General features: G+C 34.0%; 1 protein-coding gene and 1 long non-coding RNA gene across 5 annotated transcripts in view; one reads left to right on the top strand and one right to left on the bottom strand.

The window, feature by feature from the left end:
• Nucleotides 1–1,000: 1,000 nt before the first annotated feature.
• On the bottom strand, nt 1,001–5,184 carry LOC141379852 (uncharacterized). Of its 4 annotated transcripts, none has more exons than XR_012396755.1 (8): nt 4,803–5,184; nt 4,421–4,479; nt 3,442–3,593; nt 1,989–2,173; nt 1,797–1,904; nt 1,663–1,722; nt 1,400–1,571; nt 1,001–1,303 (listed from the first exon to the last, which is right to left on the bottom strand). It is a non-coding gene; the product is annotated as an uncharacterized lncRNA (long non-coding RNA). The 4 variants fall into 4 exon arrangements; XR_012396756.1 differs by having other exon boundaries at nt 4,846–5,184; XR_012396754.1 differs by having other exon boundaries at nt 5,127–5,184.
• Nucleotides 5,185–10,544: 5,360 nt separating this feature from the next.
• ghrb (growth hormone receptor b) overlaps nt 10,545–19,525 on the top strand; it is a 41,098-nt gene continuing 32,117 nt past the window's right edge. The window contains 1 exon segment of the mRNA NM_001111081.2: nt 10,545–10,920. The gene's annotated coding sequence lies outside the window, so the exon portion shown is untranslated.

Genomic DNA, 19,525 nt, shown 5'->3' with positions numbered 1-19,525 from the left:
ATAATGTCTTTGTCCTGCATGTGGGTTAGTTTGATAATTATTTTCTTTATGATCAAATGATTTTAAGATTTGCTGCATTGTAAGAATCATGAAAATAGTGAGAAATGAGGTAACAATGACGATAAGATATCCTTTCAAATGCTGCGAATAGTTCAAACCTCCAAATGATTAAAAATACATAGCCAATAACCAACAAAATAAAAATGCAAACCTTTAAATTATCTAAACTAGAAGTAAAATAGTTCTGTGCTGTACTTATAAGTTACTGTGAAGTTCTATGTCTACAAAAAATACATATTTTATTTTACTTTTTGGCTTAGTCCCTTTATTAACCAGGGGTCGCCACAGCTCTATGAACCGCCAACTTTTCCAGCATGTTTTTATGCAGCAGATGCTCTTCTAGCCGCAACACATCTCTTGGAAAATATTTTATTTTTTTATTTTGCATTCAATAAAACATTATACAAAGTTAATTTTTATTTTCTGCATAACAACAGTGGCACTGTTATCTCACAAGTATACAGCAGTTTTTTGTTAGACATTCTAACAAATTAATACAAATGTTTCAAAGTAAAGACAAAAATAAAAGGAGATTATTATTATTTTTTTTTTTTTAAATCAATGAGGACCAAATAGATCCATCAGATCTTTGATGTAAATCATAGGTTAATTTTTTCAGAGGTAGAAGTCTGGTTGCCTGACTCAGCCACATATTGACTGGAGGTATCTGAGCAGTTGACCATAATAATGTACATTTTTTGGCCAAGTATATGCAAAAATTAAATTTATCATGAAAATGTATCATAAAATTAATATTTTAAAAGCTCTTAATGTCATTTAATGTAATCATTTTATTTTAATATAGAGTTCCTTAAATCGTTATATGTTGTAAGCAGTTAGGCATACAATAATGCTCTTAATTTACAACACTGATTGATTTTAGAGGAATGCTTACATACTGTACATATCTATGTATTTAAAAAAAAAGAGACAACAATTTGGTTATAGATGATGAAAATTTTATTTTATTTTTACAGATTTTATTACATGCTTTAGATTCAGGGTTAAGGTCATCCTCTTCTGGATTACAGTAAAAGAAAATCCACAGTCAATGTCATTCTCATCAGCTGGAGCTTTATTTAAAAAATGTCTCTTTACTGCTCCAGCCAAAACTTGCAGGTACCTTGCAGGTCTCTAGATTGCACCATCACATTGTTGTTTATTTCTCAGTTATTTTGTTGCTTTCTGAGAATGATGATCCATAGACCTTTTAACCCCTCTTCGTTTAGGCCACATGTCGAATCTTAAAAGAAGAACACAACAACATAAAAATATATTAATATCATTTGGACTGGGTAACCTTATGCTTAAGTTTGAGCCAAATAATACAAATACATACCAGTACTTTTCAGTAGCAAACAAGCAGGAAAGTTCTTTGAAGGAACCAGGATTAGTTGAAAGGTATTTATAGTGGTTGGCCATCTCTGCCACAAGAATCCACTGATCCTGAAGAATCCTGACTAGCAGGATGATGTTGAACACCCTCCTCTTTGTTGCTGGGTCAGCAGAGTCTGAAATATATTCATAAAAAGAAAGTTGTATAACAAGGATTTTACGTAAACTTTTAAAGAATCAACACTGACAGAAGTCTAGTGTACATACCATGCCATATGACAAAGACATCCATATCACTTCTGTTTTTTGTTGTCTTTGCTTCTGCTACTGAAAAAATGACAGTAATAGTAACACTTACAATTTTTCATGACTACATTTAATATTAATAAGAATGTCCTCACCGTCTGCCCACTCCTCTACATCACAGACCAAAGTCTTCCAATTGGTTTCCAGTCACTGCCAGTTTCATGGATTCTGTTTTCCAACTTGCTTTGCAGAGCTGTTGCGGTCTACAGTGATAAGCAATCAAAAATCACAATACTATTAAAATAGGTTACAGAACAACTAAAACAAATTCTACTGGATATTGTTACCTTCTGATATCAATAGGTCGGCGAGATGGCCAAATTGTTGAATATCTGCTAATTCCAGCACATGACCATGAGAGTTACAGTAGCATGTCTGGTCACTGCAATCCTATAGAAGAAACACTGCACTGTTCAACCTCCTTCCCAAGAGTAAAACCAGGCATATCCTGGTATGCCTCACTCCATTTCACCTGGTTAACATATACAAAAAAACAAACAAACAAATAAGTAAACCGATAAGTTTTGGCATTTACCTGTAGATCAGTTTAAGATAATCATATAGCTCATCTATCTCAGATATAAACTCATGTGCTTAGGCATGAAACACACTAAAATCATGGGCTTAAAGATGGTGCTGAAACTTTGGACAGCTTTTTGCAACTCTTTTGGACGTAGTGTCATTAGTTGATGTAGTCCACAAATCTTCCTGTCAATCCTTAATCCTTAGCTGTAAATAAACCTTTAAAATGCCAGTGTTTGGAAAAAGGAATGAAACAGTACAGAACAAGTGCATAACAGTTTATATCTTCTAATCTAATTTTACTAGGTGAACATCAAAGAGCTGTTTTCTTGTTAATTTAGTTTCAACACATACAGTTTAAAGTACCTTGTGCATTCTTGAAATGGTTATGCTTATGGTTCACATCTACTTAAATTGGCAGTATATCTAGTGTGGAAGCAGGACAGATGAAGGGCTCTTCCTTACAAATACTATCCACCTTGTATTGCACAGACTCCCACTCAAGAATATCTCAGAAAAATGTCTGCTGAGATCTTAGCAGTCCATTTAAAATAATTATACCAACATCTTTTCCACCAATGGAAAGAATATAAAAATATTTTAGGATATATTAATACGTGCATGACCAAATCTGAGATAAAAAGGCCATCAGTATGCCTTAGTTTAAATAAAAACAAAATTTGACTCTAGCCCACTGTCATCTAGGTCTACGGATACAGGGACTAATGGAAACAATGAAGTACACACTGACAGTCACTGGAGCAAGGCTCTCTCACAGTTGGGAAGATTGGAGTTCCTATGAGCTGTACCAGATAAAAACAACAAAAAATGTACATTTATAACATTTCTAACTTATCCTAAGACTAGTTGACAAGCAGCATAAGCAGTTCTAATTTCCTAAACCCCAATGTGGACAGTTGATGGCCTATAAGGTGTCATAAAATCAGACAAAACAAAATACTTTCTGAAAAAGAAAAAAATGATTGGCCACTATCAACACCCAGAACAAATAGTTTTAAACAGTTAGGCCACAATATTTTGTGAGCTTATGCTGTAGTTTTTTAATGTTTGTCATAAACAATAGTAATAGTAAAACTAATGCGTCTCTTTCTGTGATTACAATAGTAGTGAAAGAATAAATGCATTTTATCTCATACAATCATATATGCCTAAACAATGTAGACATTTAATATACATGGAATGAAAAACTTCACTAACCCTTGACTGATTCCAGAGTGGTCTTGGCCTTCCTTACATGGTGGTGCTTCCTGCAGATCATCAAGTTGTCATCAAGACTTAAGCTTATAATTGAGATCTTGATGATAAATCTGAGTATAAAGGAATCACTCATGGTGATAGGCAGAAACAGGCTGAAAGACACAAGAATGAATCAAACAAATACAAATGTGTTAACAGAGATAGAGAGAGAGACAAGTGCAATTTAACATATAAACATGGGTAAAGTGATTTAACTTTTTGATTATTAGAAAACAAAATTGGATTTTTAAAGAAATCTAAAGAACCTGAAGAATATTCATATCTGAACAGTGAACACCTTATAATTTACACCTGTATATATATATATATATATATATATATATATATATATATATATATATATATATATATATATATGTATATATATGTATGTATATATATATATATATATATATATATATATATATATATATATATATATATATGTATATATATATATATATATATATATATATATATATATATATATATATATATATATATATATATGTGTGTGTGTGTGTGTGTGGTAGATTAAGCTGTTTTTTGTTTAGTTTTGTGTTGTAAAATGAATAAAATGTGCTCAGACGGGCAAAATTTCTGCCTTTTTTCCTTTAAAGGCATGGAAAATAATTGTTTTTACAATAAACGTTTGGAAACACTTGATGTTCTTTAATATTAAAACAATTACGAATACATTTGTATTATTAGAGTTGCATATTGCAGATTATATATAGATTTTGCACGAATTCTATTGTGGAAAACAACAATCTGGTTACACTGTTCCTTATCTTAAAATGTATATATTGTTCTAATGCATGACCAATGTTATATGTGAGAAAAATATATTTTTAATAACTTGATGTAATTAGTTAACGTCGCTAGTTTACAGTACATGCTTTATCAACAAATCGTCTTTATTTGTTTACTTTTTACTTACCTTGTGGAAAACGCAGTGAACCTTGGGATCGCAATGAACCTTGGGATAGCGAGCATAGACTGTAAAAAATAGATCGCCACATACAATGACCCCAACTTCAATGAATCATTTAAAATAAAAAAAATATCAGCCAAAAACATTTTTAAACTTAGTACCTGAAATGCAATATTTTTTAAAGTAAAAAAACAATAAATAATATGAATGAATCAAAGTTTTATTAGGCATAGTTACTCTAAACTGGGCAACCGAATATAATTTCACTCATTAAATATAAAGTAAATGATAACATATTTATAAACACCAACAAATCTCCAATAAAAATACATTATGAAGCATTAACATACTATTTAATGTTGACAGTTGAACTCATCTGTGAACTCACCGCTGATGCAGTTTGACCAATAGCAGAGCGGCGTTAAACTCACCGTTAAGAGATGTCACGTGGACCGAAGTTTATTCATAAAGTAGTTTCGACCCAGTTTACAGACGCTTTTCATGAACAAAATAAAAATTACATATTTTAAAATAAGAAAACTAAGATAATAGACGTAAATCAGGTTTTAAAAATTGCGTTGACATCTATTGGTAAGTATACGAGCCTCCAGCGTCTCCCTATGACGCCTCAGGCTCAGGCACAGATTCTATAGGGAATCCCTGCACGTCTAAATTTGACGCTAAAGGGGTACCCTGTTCGTCAATAACTTACGCCGAGGGTTCCTGACCAAGCGTCAGTATGTGACGAGTTGGGAGTGAGAACGTGTTGTCAAATGTGGTTATAATGGAAGTCTATCCTTCCGGGTCCAAGTGCTTTATTAAACTGTATGGGGAGACATATAAAATGCTAATAATAAACGATCGGATTGTATATATTGAGGCCTAATATCTGATAGCCAGAAAGTCATACATTTTTTAGAAATTGTTACAAATTTTGTTAATTGTGATGCAGCATGTCCAGAGACTGTTGTGTACACTTTGATTTTATATACAATTCTTTTTAATGTGTGATATGACTAAGTGGTCATAGAAACAAATATTTTCTCAATTAAAATAAGTAGCGGCTTGGACCCAGAAACAGTATTCCATACGTCAATAATACGTCATGACTTAACAAGCGGATGGGGCTAAAACAACCACTAACTGTAAATTAGGGAGAAAAAGTGAAAATTTTACATTACATCAAAGGCAATGTTGTTACTAATCTTTCAAATGTCCAAGACTGTGATAAAAGGAAAAAAATCCAGTCCACAATTACTTTTTATATTGAAAATACGGCATTTTGTGTGTTTTTCTCACCAAATCAGTGACATCATTTGTGAATTTGGCAATTGAAGAGTTAATATACTGTGATTTTTAAAAACAGATTTATGCTCAAAAAATTTAAAACAATATTTATCTGATGCATTTTACAGTAGTTTAATTCAGTGGATGTTTTCATCCCTAACATAACAAAAGTGTAGGAAATTTAAACAGTACACATGGGTTAAAGAATATGTTCTTCACTTGTGCAAAGTAAGCTGTGAAGACCAGACCGAATTACACTGCAAAGCTACTAAAGAGCAGGGTCAAAGGTCGTTCCCTTTTGAGAAGTTTGACAGCTGCAGAGAAACTTCCAGACTACCACAATAACAGCACTTGGAAACAGAACAGTTAGATTCTGACACCGAACACCACAGGCCAAATAACCTCAGTTAGATGTGCTGTGAGTCTTTTATCCTCAGATTAAGACTGCATCTCGAGAGTTTCTAACAAATGTATACAATTATGAATCTGAAATTACACTGTTATATGATTTGGAATTCAAAGTTACCTTGGATGTCTCCAGGAAACCAAACAATCAGCAACAAACAAGGGGTTTGAGCATTTTGGTAAAAAGTAAACTTAAAAAAAAAGGTTCCAAAAGTTTTCACAGATTATGCTATTGAGCAGGGATGGGCAAACTCAGTCCTGGAGAGCCCAATCAAACACACCTGCTTGCAGCTTTCTAGTGATCTTAAAGACACTGGCTATATTTAGCATGTTCAAATGTGTTTGGACAAAACTTTGACTGGCCCTCCAAGACTGAGTATGCCTACTCCTGCCATAGAAGAACAAGTTTGGTCTCAGAGTGAACCATTTTGTATGTGAAAAACATCTAAAAGATTTAGTAAAAAAATGTTCTTTGGGTGCTAAAAGTTATTCATGGGATCCTCAATGCCAATAAAGAACATTTATATTTAAAATAAAAATACATTAATAAAAAGGATATGTCTATGTGTTATAAACAACAGGGGTGACGTTCCATGTGCAGCTTAATTATATTTATTTAAGAGGGTGGTCCATCAGGCAGGGGTCAAAACTGCCACAAACAAGAGCATAAGTCTAATCCACAAAGACTAATCCAAGAGACAGGCAAAAGGTCAGGGCAGGCATAAAACAATGATACAATCCAAAAACAGCACAAGGTCAACAGAACAGACAAGGCAAAACAAGAAGAAAGAAACACTGAGTAAAGTTCATAACTTAAAAACAAGACTAAGCGATGCTTTGTAAATGGAATTCATATAGTGAATCAGTGTTAATGATCTTCAGCTGTGTGTGTGTGCAGGTCTGTATGTGTGGGTGCGGCAGAGTCCAGATTGTTAACAGCTGTCTGTTGTGGGTGTTGATTGGTGCAATGTGTCATCATGGGAGTTGTAGTCCAGGTGAATAGAAGATAGCATATACAGATGGCTGATGTGCCCTGTAATGAGTCTCATTGGCACTTCAGCTGATAATCGTGACAGTATGGGTAATTCTAGAATTACAGGTACATTTTGTATCTTCAACATAAACCTTCTTGTTTTTCAAAAAAATTAATGAAACAGTTTTAAACAATATAAAGTTACATCAATTTATCTCTTAAAAATAATGTTTGTGTTTTAGGGACATTTTGTCTGGAAAATGTTAACAAAGGCTCCATATACTCAAAGGTACAAAATCTGTCATTGGGGCGAGACCTTTTCAAAAAATACTCTTTTTTACCGTATAGGTGGGCTGTAGTAATTTTTGCCTGTTTCTGGCTCCTGAATCATACATTCTGCTTTGATTATTGATGGCACTCTTGAAAAAGAGATTACAAATCTCAAGAGGTTTTTCTGGGTAAAATAAAGGTATTATGTAAAAAATGATCATTAAATAATAAGTCTATTACAGCCCAGTGTCTTAGTGGTTAGCACTGTCACCCTTACAGCAAGAAGGTCACTGGTTCGAGTCCCGACTGGGTCAGTTAGCATTTCTGTGTGGAGTTTGCATGTTCTTTCTGTGTTTTTGTGGGTTTTCTCTAGGCATGGGCTGATATAAGATTCTGACGGTATGATAACCTTGGATATAAATATCACGGTTTTGCGGTATCACGGTATCGAGATTACTACTGTAAAATATATTCTTTTTAATTGTCTGGGTAAAAAACAAATCCTTTTTCCCCTTTGTACACAATATATTTTTGATTTGAGAAACATTTTTAATATTTTGGTGCAGTAAATATGTCAGCCTAAATATCATTGACTTCTGCTGCCTTCTTTTGTTTTAAAATCACAGATTTTTTTTTACAATTTTAAACGGCATCTTTGGAGTTATTTTCTACTGGAGAAACTGTGGCCCTAAAAAACAAAACAAAAAGGTAAATAAAAAATCTCACTCATACCTTAGGAACGGCATAGCAAAATTTTAGTTTTAAAATCTTAAATCTTAAATTTTGCAAATCACAATATACCTTGAACACGGTTCTCGTTCCATGCCTAGTTTTCTCCAGGTGCTCCGGTTTCTCACAACTTTCAAAGACATGTGGTATTGGTGAATTGGGTTATCCCCTGCGTAAAACATATGCTAACATAGTTGGCATTTCATTACATCATGGCGACCCTTGATAAATAAAGAACTAAACTGAAGGAAAATGATTTAATAATAAGTCTAATTGCCATTTTGAATAGTTTAAAAACTGTGTTATTGTAAACTCAAACTGTTTGAGTTCAAATGTTCCACTTCACATTTAAGCACTTTGCATTTTTTACATTAAAAATGTTAATGCTTTGAAATGTGCCTTTTTAATTCAAAATTTGAAGTAATCTCGACTGAAACCTGAAGAAGCAAAGCAAATAAGAAGCATCTTGAAGGGAGCCGGGCATGTCTGATACTAGAAAGCATTTGGTTAGTCAAGCGTTGATGAGAAACTAAAGAAGCTAAAAACGTTAATTCATTTTGGTAGAAGTGACAAACTGCAAGCGTTTGATATTTATATCTTCTAAATACAATTGTTTTCCTCTGTTTTGGAACACATTATAAACAGACATCCTTAAGATTAACATTTATAAAACTTTTTTTTTAAATTGATGGGACCTTTAATAGTGGATTCAGTATAAATTAGACATTTGTTGTATATCATTCCAGCTCAAGGAAAATACATTGGAAACGTATAACCACAAGTCTGGAATGAGCCATATGTCTTTAATGTTTTCTTTGCTTCTCATTAGGCCGCATAAACAACGCGAATGTAATATAAGCCTTGAGCACTTGAGGTTTTGTATGTACATGCCATTTTAGTGTTCACGTCAAATAAAATTATGTGGAAACCATAATAGAGGCAAGCGAAGTGGAAGAGTTAATGTTTCAAATAACTTTAGTGAAAAAGTAAACATTTTGGTTAGATAATTTTTCCATCGTCATTAAGCATTAAATATGTAATAAGGAATGTTTAACCCTAAAATAGGAATTTATTCCCTGTAACTCACTTTGAAGTGCTTTCCATGAGGGCTGTATGTCTTTTAAACACATTCATTCATTCATTTTCTTGTCGGCTTAGACCCTTTATTAATCCGGGGTCGCCACAGCCGAATGAACCGCCAACTTATCCAGCAAGTTTTTACGCAGCGGATGCCCTTCCAGCCGCAACCCATCTCTGGGAAACATCCACACATACACACACACACACTCATACACTACGGACAATTTAGCCTACCCAATTCACCTGTGGGGGAAACTGGAGCACCCGTAGGAAACCCACACGAACGCAGGGAGAACATGCAAACTCCACACAGAAACGCCAACTGAGCCGAGGATTGAACCAGCGACCTTCTTGCTGTGAGGCGAACGTGCTACCCACTGCTACCCACTTAAACACAAAAAAAAAAGATATTTTTTGGGGAGATGGGGGACCGCACTCCTATGTCATGTTACGGTGGGCGTCAAAATCACTGGGATTTGGGTCTTATTTTAACGTCAAGAAATTTAAAAATGAGAAATGTTGAGTTTCTATTAATATGACAGTGGACACACTATACCTATAGACAGTTCTGTCCAAAAAGCTTGCAAAAGCTGATTTTCATCATAGGTGCCCTTTAAAATATGCCTGACAAGATTTTCTGGTATGGTAAATGGTATCTGAATGACATTTTACACATTGTCTCTTGTAAATTATGGTAAAAAATGTACACTAGTGGACACCTTTTCATCATTTTAACCCATTTTTTCATTTATTTTTTATTTTTATTTTTTAAATATTTTGGTGTTTCTGAATATCTCCAAGTTCAAGTTAGTGTTTTATAACATAGGCTAACTTTTTTCCTACTTCTTGTTGAAATAAAATTTAAATTGTAAAATAACAGTAAATTTGCAAGAAACTGACAAAAAGCCAAACTTTTCAATCCTCCACTGCCCCACAAACTGTTTCTACGTACGTGCATTTGTTCTTGTTGGGTCTCTGAAATTTTGTACTGCAAGACCCCCTAAACACGTGCCCTACTCCGGTCACGTGTACCATTCAGTTCAGCATTGTTTATTATATGTGCAAGTGAGCGCCTATATATGGAAGGCATAAAATGTCCAAACAGTCAGCCATTCGGAATAGGAAAGATTTTATGGGCTTTGCTAGGACACACACAAGTATACTGCACTGATCTAAAAATGATCACCAAAATTGCAGCTCAGGCGCGGAGGAAGTTAATCTCAGCTCTCGATTGTTATATTCCGCTATATTCATATAATAACGCACGTTTATAAAGATAGCACGCGCGCGAGCAGTGAAATAAATAATGCGCGTGCCATTTTTCCTTAAAGACTAGTTGTAGGAAAACACAGTGACGACTGTTTGGGCGGAGTCCCCGGTCCATTTATTTTTTCGCATGCGAAAGTCTGCATGCAGTAAACCGCTTAAGTGTGCCATGCTGTATAAGGTCTACTTAGTAAGCTCACTTCGCAGGGTGCTTCAAGGAAAAGTGGCGCCTTTCTTCGAATGTGCCCTAGAAAAAAGAACTAGCACGGATGATGGAGCCAACAGAGAGAGTGTAAGGAAAGGTCCTGTCACACAAGCACAGGACGCGTTTTAGGATAAGCTGCAGAAGAGAAAAAACGAGCTATTTTTTGACGCTTTTCTAAAACATTTATAGTAGATAAACGTTCAAAAGCTTCGTTGAGACGATCAAACGAAGAAGCTCCTTGAGGAAGAGAAGTTCAGGATTAACAAATCTGAAATCCCACTCTTGGAAAAGGTGAGTTCAGTGTGTGACAGATTCATGTAGATTTTAACTGCGGTCAAGCCAGCCGCGGTTCGGAAAAACACAGTCAAGCCAGCCGCGCTTTATATTTCGGTGCGCGCGTATTATGATCATTACGGTAATGTCAGCAGCCACACAGAGAGCGCTCCACAGAGCACACATTTCGCCCAGAACAGAGAGATAACAACGAAATATAAGTTTATCCCCCTTTCCTCCCACGTATGCTTTATTAAACAATTTATTAGCTTTTTTTGACTGTTGTTATTTTAAGAAATTGGTTTCTGGGCTTACCTTTAATTTCCTCAAGTCTATCTTTTTGCTTTAAATGATTTTATAGCAATCAAACGGTCAGAATAAATATACGATTTCTAAATACCCAGAAAGCGTTTTTATTTATCCTAGCCAACTACAGTACATTGCTAATAAGGTTGAATGCAATTTTATACAACGTGCCTAACCTCAGAAAGTGAAAATAATCATGAAGTAGTCCAACATAGCATTGTTTAAGTTACAAATATATGTTGGTTTTATTTAAAGGGGATTTAAAAATATATGCTTCTTTCAGTATATGGGATATGGGGCATTACTACAATTTAGATGACTGTAAAGACCTTATTATTTGTTATAAGTAGAATAGAACAACAATAAGATCGATGCAGGAAGTCAAATACTAAGCATACATCATATGAAGCCTGTTTTACTGCAGCATTTTGGAGAAATGTACCATTAACACACTTTAAAGTGCTATAAAGAAATAAGTAGAAAAAAAAACAAAGTTTGGTTCTGATACAGGATGTACATGCATACCTCATGTAAAAGACCTCATTTAAGTTAACAGAAGAAAACTATGGACAGGACATCCAATATTATATGCATACCTCATAATAACTTACTGCAGCATTTTGGAGAAATGGGCTATTAATGAGCTATAAAGTCTTTAAAGTGTTATAAATACATTGTTTGGAATAAGTTAAATAAAAGAGTGATCAGGTCTGATACTAGATGTCCCATGCTATATGCATATATACAACACATGAATCCTTTTTACTGCAGCAATTTGGAAAAAAAATTGCTCATTTAAAAGATGTAGAAAAAAAAAACAATAGTCATGTCTTATACAGGACATCCCATACTAAACCTCATATAAAGACTTGTTACTGCAGCGTCTTGGAGAAATTGGGCATTAACATTACTCAAAGTGTTATGAAGACCCAATTTTCAATAAATAGACAAAAAACAATGATCAGTTCCTGTACAGAACATCACATACAATATGCATACTACATATAAACACTTCTTACTCCAGCAATCTGGAGAAGTGGGACATTAACATAATATAAAGTGTTGTAAAGACCCCATTTCGATTAAATAGAAAGAAACAATGGTCAGTTCTTATTCAGGACATCCCATACTATATGTGTACTTCACATGAAATCTTTTTTACTGCAGCGTTTTAGAGAAACTAGGTATTAACCTATTATAAAGTGATATAAAAACCCCATTTCTAATAAGCAGAAAAAAACAATGGACAGTTCTTATACAGGACATACCATACTATATATGTACTTCACATGAAGCGTTTTTACTGCAGCATTTAAAAAAAACGGGGTATTAACATAATATAAAATACTATAAAGACCACATTTTAAATAGGTAGAAAAAATCTATGGTCAGTTCTTATACAGGACATCCATACTATATCTGTACTTCACATAAAACTTTTTTACTGCAGCATTTTGGAGAAATGGGGTATTAAAATAATATAAAGTGCTATAAAGACCTCATTTCAAATAAGTAGACAAAAACAATGGTCAGTTCTAGTACAGGACATCCCATACTATGTGTGTACATTACATGAAACCTTCTTACTGCACTGTTTTGGAGAAATGAGGTATTAACACAACAAAGTGATATAAAAACCCCACTTCAAATAAGTAGAAAAAAACAATGGTCGGTTCTTATACAGGACATCCCATACTATATATGTACTTCACATGAAACCTTTTTACTGCAGCATTTTAAAGAAACGGGGTGTTAACATAGAAAAAAAGTACTATAAAGTCCCCCTTTCAAATAAGTAGAGAAAAACAATGGTCAGATCTTATACACGACACCCTTATCTCTGTGTGTACTTCACATGAAAGCTTTTTACTGCAGCATTTTAAAGACACGGGGGAATTAACATAGTATAAAGTAATATAAAGACCCCATTTTAAATAAGTAGAAATAAACAATGGTCAGTTCTTATACAGGACATCCCGTACTATATGTGTACTTCACAATAAACCATCTTACTGCACTGTTTTGGAGAAATTGTATATTAATATGATTTAAAGTGTTACTGTTACAAACCCCTGATGTTAGTCTAGGGTGTGGGGTTTGACATTTATTTAATTAAAATATATTTATATAAACAGTGAATGAGTGGAAAGACAACCAAAGTAATGCCAAAAAAATGTGTGCTTTTATTTACAATCCCAAAGTGAACAACAACAACGAATTAATCAAAAATAAAGAAAAAGTAAGTAAAGCAAAAATATCCTATTTACAATATGTACAACACTGAAACAAATAAAGACGGGGAAAACAAGAGAGCTGGCAGAAGGGACGCGGGCGGCGCTAAAGAAATGAAAAGAACAAAACCCAAACTAAATCTAACTTCCCAGAAGCATCTAGCTAACTAACTATGTGAAAAACAGTATAATTAACACACGAAGATCTTCCGAGTCCTAACTATCTACTCTATCTATCTATCTATCCAAAAGTACAAGGAGTGGCGCTCGCCCCTAACCTAGTGTACTAGACAGCAGAGCAGTCCTGAGTGTTGCGAAATGTATGTCACGTGACCTTCTTACCTGTCCGCTTCGTCCAAGCCTCGTAAACAACGATAAACTAAGAACAATGTACGAATAACGGACGGATAACGTGCACACAGAAACAAGCAACAACAAAACACAGTTAGACGGGGTAATTTCTAAACGCACGCGGTAAACAAGCGACAAAACAGCGAAAGAGAAAAATGCAAGCAAGAAAGCAAGAAAACAAGAAAAAGCGAGTGGTCTGGCGCGCGCTTTTAAGACGGGTGGTCTTTGCTCATTGGATGTGACGTAAGAGTGACGTAACCGGGGAGGAATGACTGACAGCTGAATGGACCAATGAACAGAACCTGAGAATACAGGAGAGCAGATACGGGAGAACAGAGCGAGAGAGAGAGAGAGAGAGAGAGAGAGAGGGAAAAAACACAGAGAAAACAGAGCACAAAAAACACAAATACATAACAGTTACAAAGACCCCATTTTTAATAAGTAGAAAAAGACAATGGTCAGTTCTTACATAGGACATCCCATACTATGTACTTGACATGAAACTTTCTTACTGCACTGTTTTGGAGAAATGGGGTATTAACATAATATAAAGTACTATAAAGACCCCATTTCCAATAAGTAGAAAAAAACAATGGTCAGTTCTTATTCAGGACATCCCATACTATATGTGTACTTCACATAAAAACTTTTTACTGCACTGTTTTGGAGAAACGGGGTAATAACCTGATATAAAGTGCTATAAAGACCGCATTTCAAATAAGTAGAAAAAAACAATAGTCAGTTCTTATACAGGACATACCATACTGTATGTGTACTTCACATGAAACCTTTTTACTGCAGCATTTTGGAGAAAGGGGGTATTAACATAATATAAAGTGCTATAAAGACCCCATTTCAAATAAGTAGAAAAAGACAATGGTCAGTTCTTATACAGGACATCCCATACTATATCTGTACTTCACATGAAACCTATTTACTGCAGCGTTTTGGAGAAAGGGGGTATTAACATAATATAAAGTGCTATAAAGACTGCATTTCAAATAAGTAGAAAAAAACAATGGTCAGTTCTTATACAGGACATACCATACTATATGTGTACTTCACATGAAAACTTTTTACTGCAGCATTTTGGAGAAAGGGGGTATTAACATAATATAAAGTGCTTTAAAGACCCCATTTCAAATAAGTAGAAAAAAACAATAGTCAGTTCTTATACAGGACATACCATACTATATGTGTACTTCACATGAAACCTTTTTACTGCAGCATTTTGGAGAAAGGGGGTATTAACATAATATAGAGTGCTATAAAGACCCCATTTCAAATAAGTAGAAAAAGACAATGGTCAGTTCTTATACAGGACATACCATACTATATCTGTACTTCACATGAAACCTATTTACTGCAGCGTTTTGGAGAAAGGGGGTATTAACATAATATAAAGTGCTATAAAGACTGCATTTCAAATAAGTAGAAAAAAACAATGGTCAGTTCTTATACAGGACATACCATACTATATGTGTACTTCACATGAAAACTTTTTACTGCAGCATTTTGGAGAAAGGGGGTATTAACATAATATAAAGTGCTTTAAAGACCCCATTTCAAATAAGTAGAAAAAAACAATGGTCAGTTCTTATACAGGACGTCCCATACTATATCTGTACTTCACATGAAACCTTTTTACTGCAGCATTTTGGAGAAAGGGGGTATTAACATAATATAAAGTGCTATAAAGACCCCATTTCAAATAAGTAGAAAAAGACAATGGTCAGTTCTTATACAGGACATCCCATACTATATATGTACTTCACATCAAACCTATTTACTGCAGCGTTTTGGAGAAAGGGGGTATTAACATAATAGAAAGTGCTATAAAGACTGCATTTCAAATAAGTAGAAAAAAACAATGGTCAGTTCTTATACAGGACATACCATACTATATGTGTACTTCACATGAAAACTTTTTACTGCAGCATTTTGGAGAAAGGGGGTATTAACATAATATAAAGTGCTTTAAAGACCCCATTTCAAATAAGTAGAAAAAAACAATGGTCAGTTCTTATACAGGACGTCCCATACTATATCTGTACTTCACATGAAACCTTTTTACTGCAGCATTTTGGAGAAAGGGGGTATTAACATAATATAAAGTGCTTTAAAGACCCCATTTCAAATAAGTAGAAAAAGACAATGGTCAGTTCTTAAACATGACATACCATACTATATATGTACTTCACATGAAACCTTTTTACTGCAGCATTTTGGAGAAACGGGGTATTAAGCCAATATAAAGTGCTATAAAGACCCTATTTCAAATAAGTAGAAAAAAACAATGGTCAGTTCTTATACAGAACATACCATACTATATGTGTACTTCACATGAAACCTTTTTACTGCAGCATTTTGGAGAAAGGGGGTATTAACATAATATAAAGTGCTATAAAGACCCCATTTCAAATAAGTAGAAAAAGACAATGGTCAGTTCTTATACAGGACATCCCATACTATATCTGTACTTCACATCAAACCTATTTACTGCAGCGTTTTGGAGAAAGGGGGTATTAACATAATATAAAGTGCTATAAAGACTGCATTTCAAATAAGTAGAAAAAAACAATGGTCAGTTCTTATACAGGACATACCATACTATATGTGTACTTCACATGAAAACTTTTTACTGCAGCATTTTGGAGAAAGGGGGTATTAACATAATATAAAGTGCTTTAAAGACCCCATTTCACATAAGTAGAAAAAAACAATGGTCAGTTCTTATACAGGACGTCCCATACTATATCTGTACTTCACATGAAACCTTTTTACTGCAGCATTTTGGAGAAAGGGGGTATTAACATAATATAAAGTGCTTTAAAGACCCCATTTCAAATAAGTAGAAAAAGACAATGGTCAGTTCTTATACATGACATACCATACTATATCTGTACTTCACATGAAACCTTTTTACTGCAGCATTTTGGAGAAAGGGGGTATTAACATAATATAAAGTGCTTTAAAGACCCCATTTCAAATAAGTAGAAAAAGACAATGGTCAGTTCTTATACATGACATACCATACTATATATGTACTTCACATGAAACCTTTTTACTGCAGCATTTTGGAGAAACGGGGTATTAAGCCAATATAAAGTGCTATAAAGACCCTATTTCAAATAAGTAGAAAAAAACAATGGTCAGTTCTTATACAGAACATACCATACTATATGTGTACTTCACATGAAACCTTTTTACTGCAGCATTTTGGAGAAAGGGGGTATTAACATAATATAAAGTGCTACAAAGACCCCATTTCAAATAAGTAGAAAAAAACAATGGTCAGTTCTTATACAGGACATCCCATACTATATGTGCACTTCACATGAAACATTTTTACTGCAGCGTTTTTGGGAAACAGGGTATTAACATATGATAAAGTGCTATAAAGAGCCCATTTCCAATAAGTAGAAAAAAACAATGGTCAGTTCTTACATAGGACATCCCATACTATGTACTTGACATGAAACTTTCTTACTGCACTGTTTTGGAGAAATGGGGTATTAACATAATATAAAGTGCTATAAAGACCCCATTTCCAATAAGGAGAAAGAAACAATGGTCAGTTCTTATTCAGGACATCCCATACTTTATGTGTACTTCACATAAAAACTTTTTACTGCACTGTTTTGGAGAATTGGGGTAAGAACCTAATATAAAGTGCTATAAAGACCGCATTTCAAATAAGTAGAAAAAAACAATAGTCAGTTCTTATACAGGACATACCATACTATATGTGTACTTCACATGAAACCTTTTTACTGCAGCATTTTGGAGAAAGGGGGTATTAAGCCAATATAAAGTGCTATAAAGACCCTATTTCAAATAAGTAGAAAAAAACAATGGTCAGTTCTTATACAGGACATACCATACTATATGTGTACTTCACATGAAACCTTTTTACTGCAGCATTTTGGAGAAAGGGGGTATTAACATAATATAAAGTGCTATAAAGACCCCATTTCAATTAAGTAGAAAAATACAATGGTCAGTTCTTATACAGGACATCCCATACTATATCTGTACTTCACATGAAACCTATTTACTGCAGCGTTTTGGAGAAAGGGGGTATTAACATAATATAAAGTGCTATAAAGACCGCATTTCAAATAAGTAGAAAAAAACATTGGTCAGTTCTTATATAGGACATCCCATACTATATGCGTACTTCACATGGAACATTCTTACTGCAGCATTTTCGAGAAATGGGATATTAACATATTACAAAGTGCTATAAAGACCCAATTTCTAATAAGTAGAAGAAAACAATTGCCAGTTTTTATACAGGGTGTCCTATACTATACACATACTTCATGTGAAGACTTCTCACCAAATAATTTTGGAGAAATTGGGAAATAACAAAATTAAAGTGTTTTAAAAACCCCATTTTTTAGAATTAGAATACAAAAATAGTCAGTTTTTGTAGAGGACATCTCATAAAATTTGCATACATCATATGAAGCCTTCTTACTACTACATTTTAGAGAAATGGGGCACTAACATAATATGAAGTACTATAAAGACCTCATTACTAATAAGTAGAAAAAACAATAGTCAGTTGTCATACAGGATGTCCTATACTTTATGCATACTTCATGTGAAAACTTATTACTGCACCATTTTCGAGAAATTGGGTATTAAACTTATAAATTGCTTTAAAGACCCCTTTTCTAAAAAGTAGAAAAAAATAACAATGCTCAGCTCTTCCTATTGCTGAATACTCGTAGTGGACATCCCATACTGTATGCATACCTAATATGAAACCTTCTTACTGCCACTTTTTGGAGAATTGGGCCATTAACATAATATAAAGTGCTTTATGGTTTTGTACAGGACGTCCCTCACTGTATGCATAATTTACATGAAACCATCCTACTGCGGCATTTTGGTGAAATAGGTATCAACTTAAAGTACTATAAAGACCTAATTTGTAATAAGTAGAAAAAAACAACGGTCAGTTCTTGTACAGGACATCCCATACTATATGTATTTATCAGATGAAGACTTGTTACTGCAGTGTTTTGGAGAATTTGGGCATAAACATTATATAAAGTGCTTTAAATACCCAATGTCCAATAAGTAGAAACAATGGGCAGTTCACGTTCATGACATTCCAAAATATATGCATACTTTACATAAAACCTTGTCACTGCAGCATTTTGGAGAAATGGAGGAATAATAACATTCAAAGTGTCATAAAGACCCAATGTCTAATAAGTAGAAGAAAACAATGGTCTGTTCTTAAAAAGGACGTCCCATACTAAAGGCGTACCTCATATGAAGACTTCTTACGGCAGCGTTTTAGAGAAAAGGGACATAATTACCTTTTAGATGGCTATCAAGATCCCATTTCTAATTGTAAGTAAATTGTAAGTGATTGTAATTGTAAGTAAAAAAAAAAAAAAAAACGGTCAGTTCTTCAATGGACAATTCAGTGGTCAGTTAGGTTGATGGCATCATCCCAACTGTCTCAAGCTATTATTGTACCATTACAACAAAATGATATTATTGGGGATGATGAGTGGTGCTGCTCCAAATGTAGGGTACAAAGACAAAGACAAAACAAATATGTTTGGTTAATTTCATAGAGATAGTTTACCCAAAAGTGAAAATGAACGCACTATGCACTGGCAATCAAATGGTTACAAACATTTATTAGTTCCTTCTTTTGGTTGAACACAAAAGATATTTAGAATGAACTTGAAAACTGGTAACCATTGACT

This window comes from Danio rerio, chromosome 21 (assembly GCF_049306965.1).
Source record: "Danio rerio strain Tuebingen ecotype United States chromosome 21, GRCz12tu, whole genome shotgun sequence".
Taxonomy (NCBI): Eukaryota; Metazoa; Chordata; class Actinopteri; order Cypriniformes; family Danionidae; genus Danio; species Danio rerio.
Note: the sequence above shows the minus strand (reverse complement) of the source record. Positions and strands in the feature narration are given on the sequence as shown.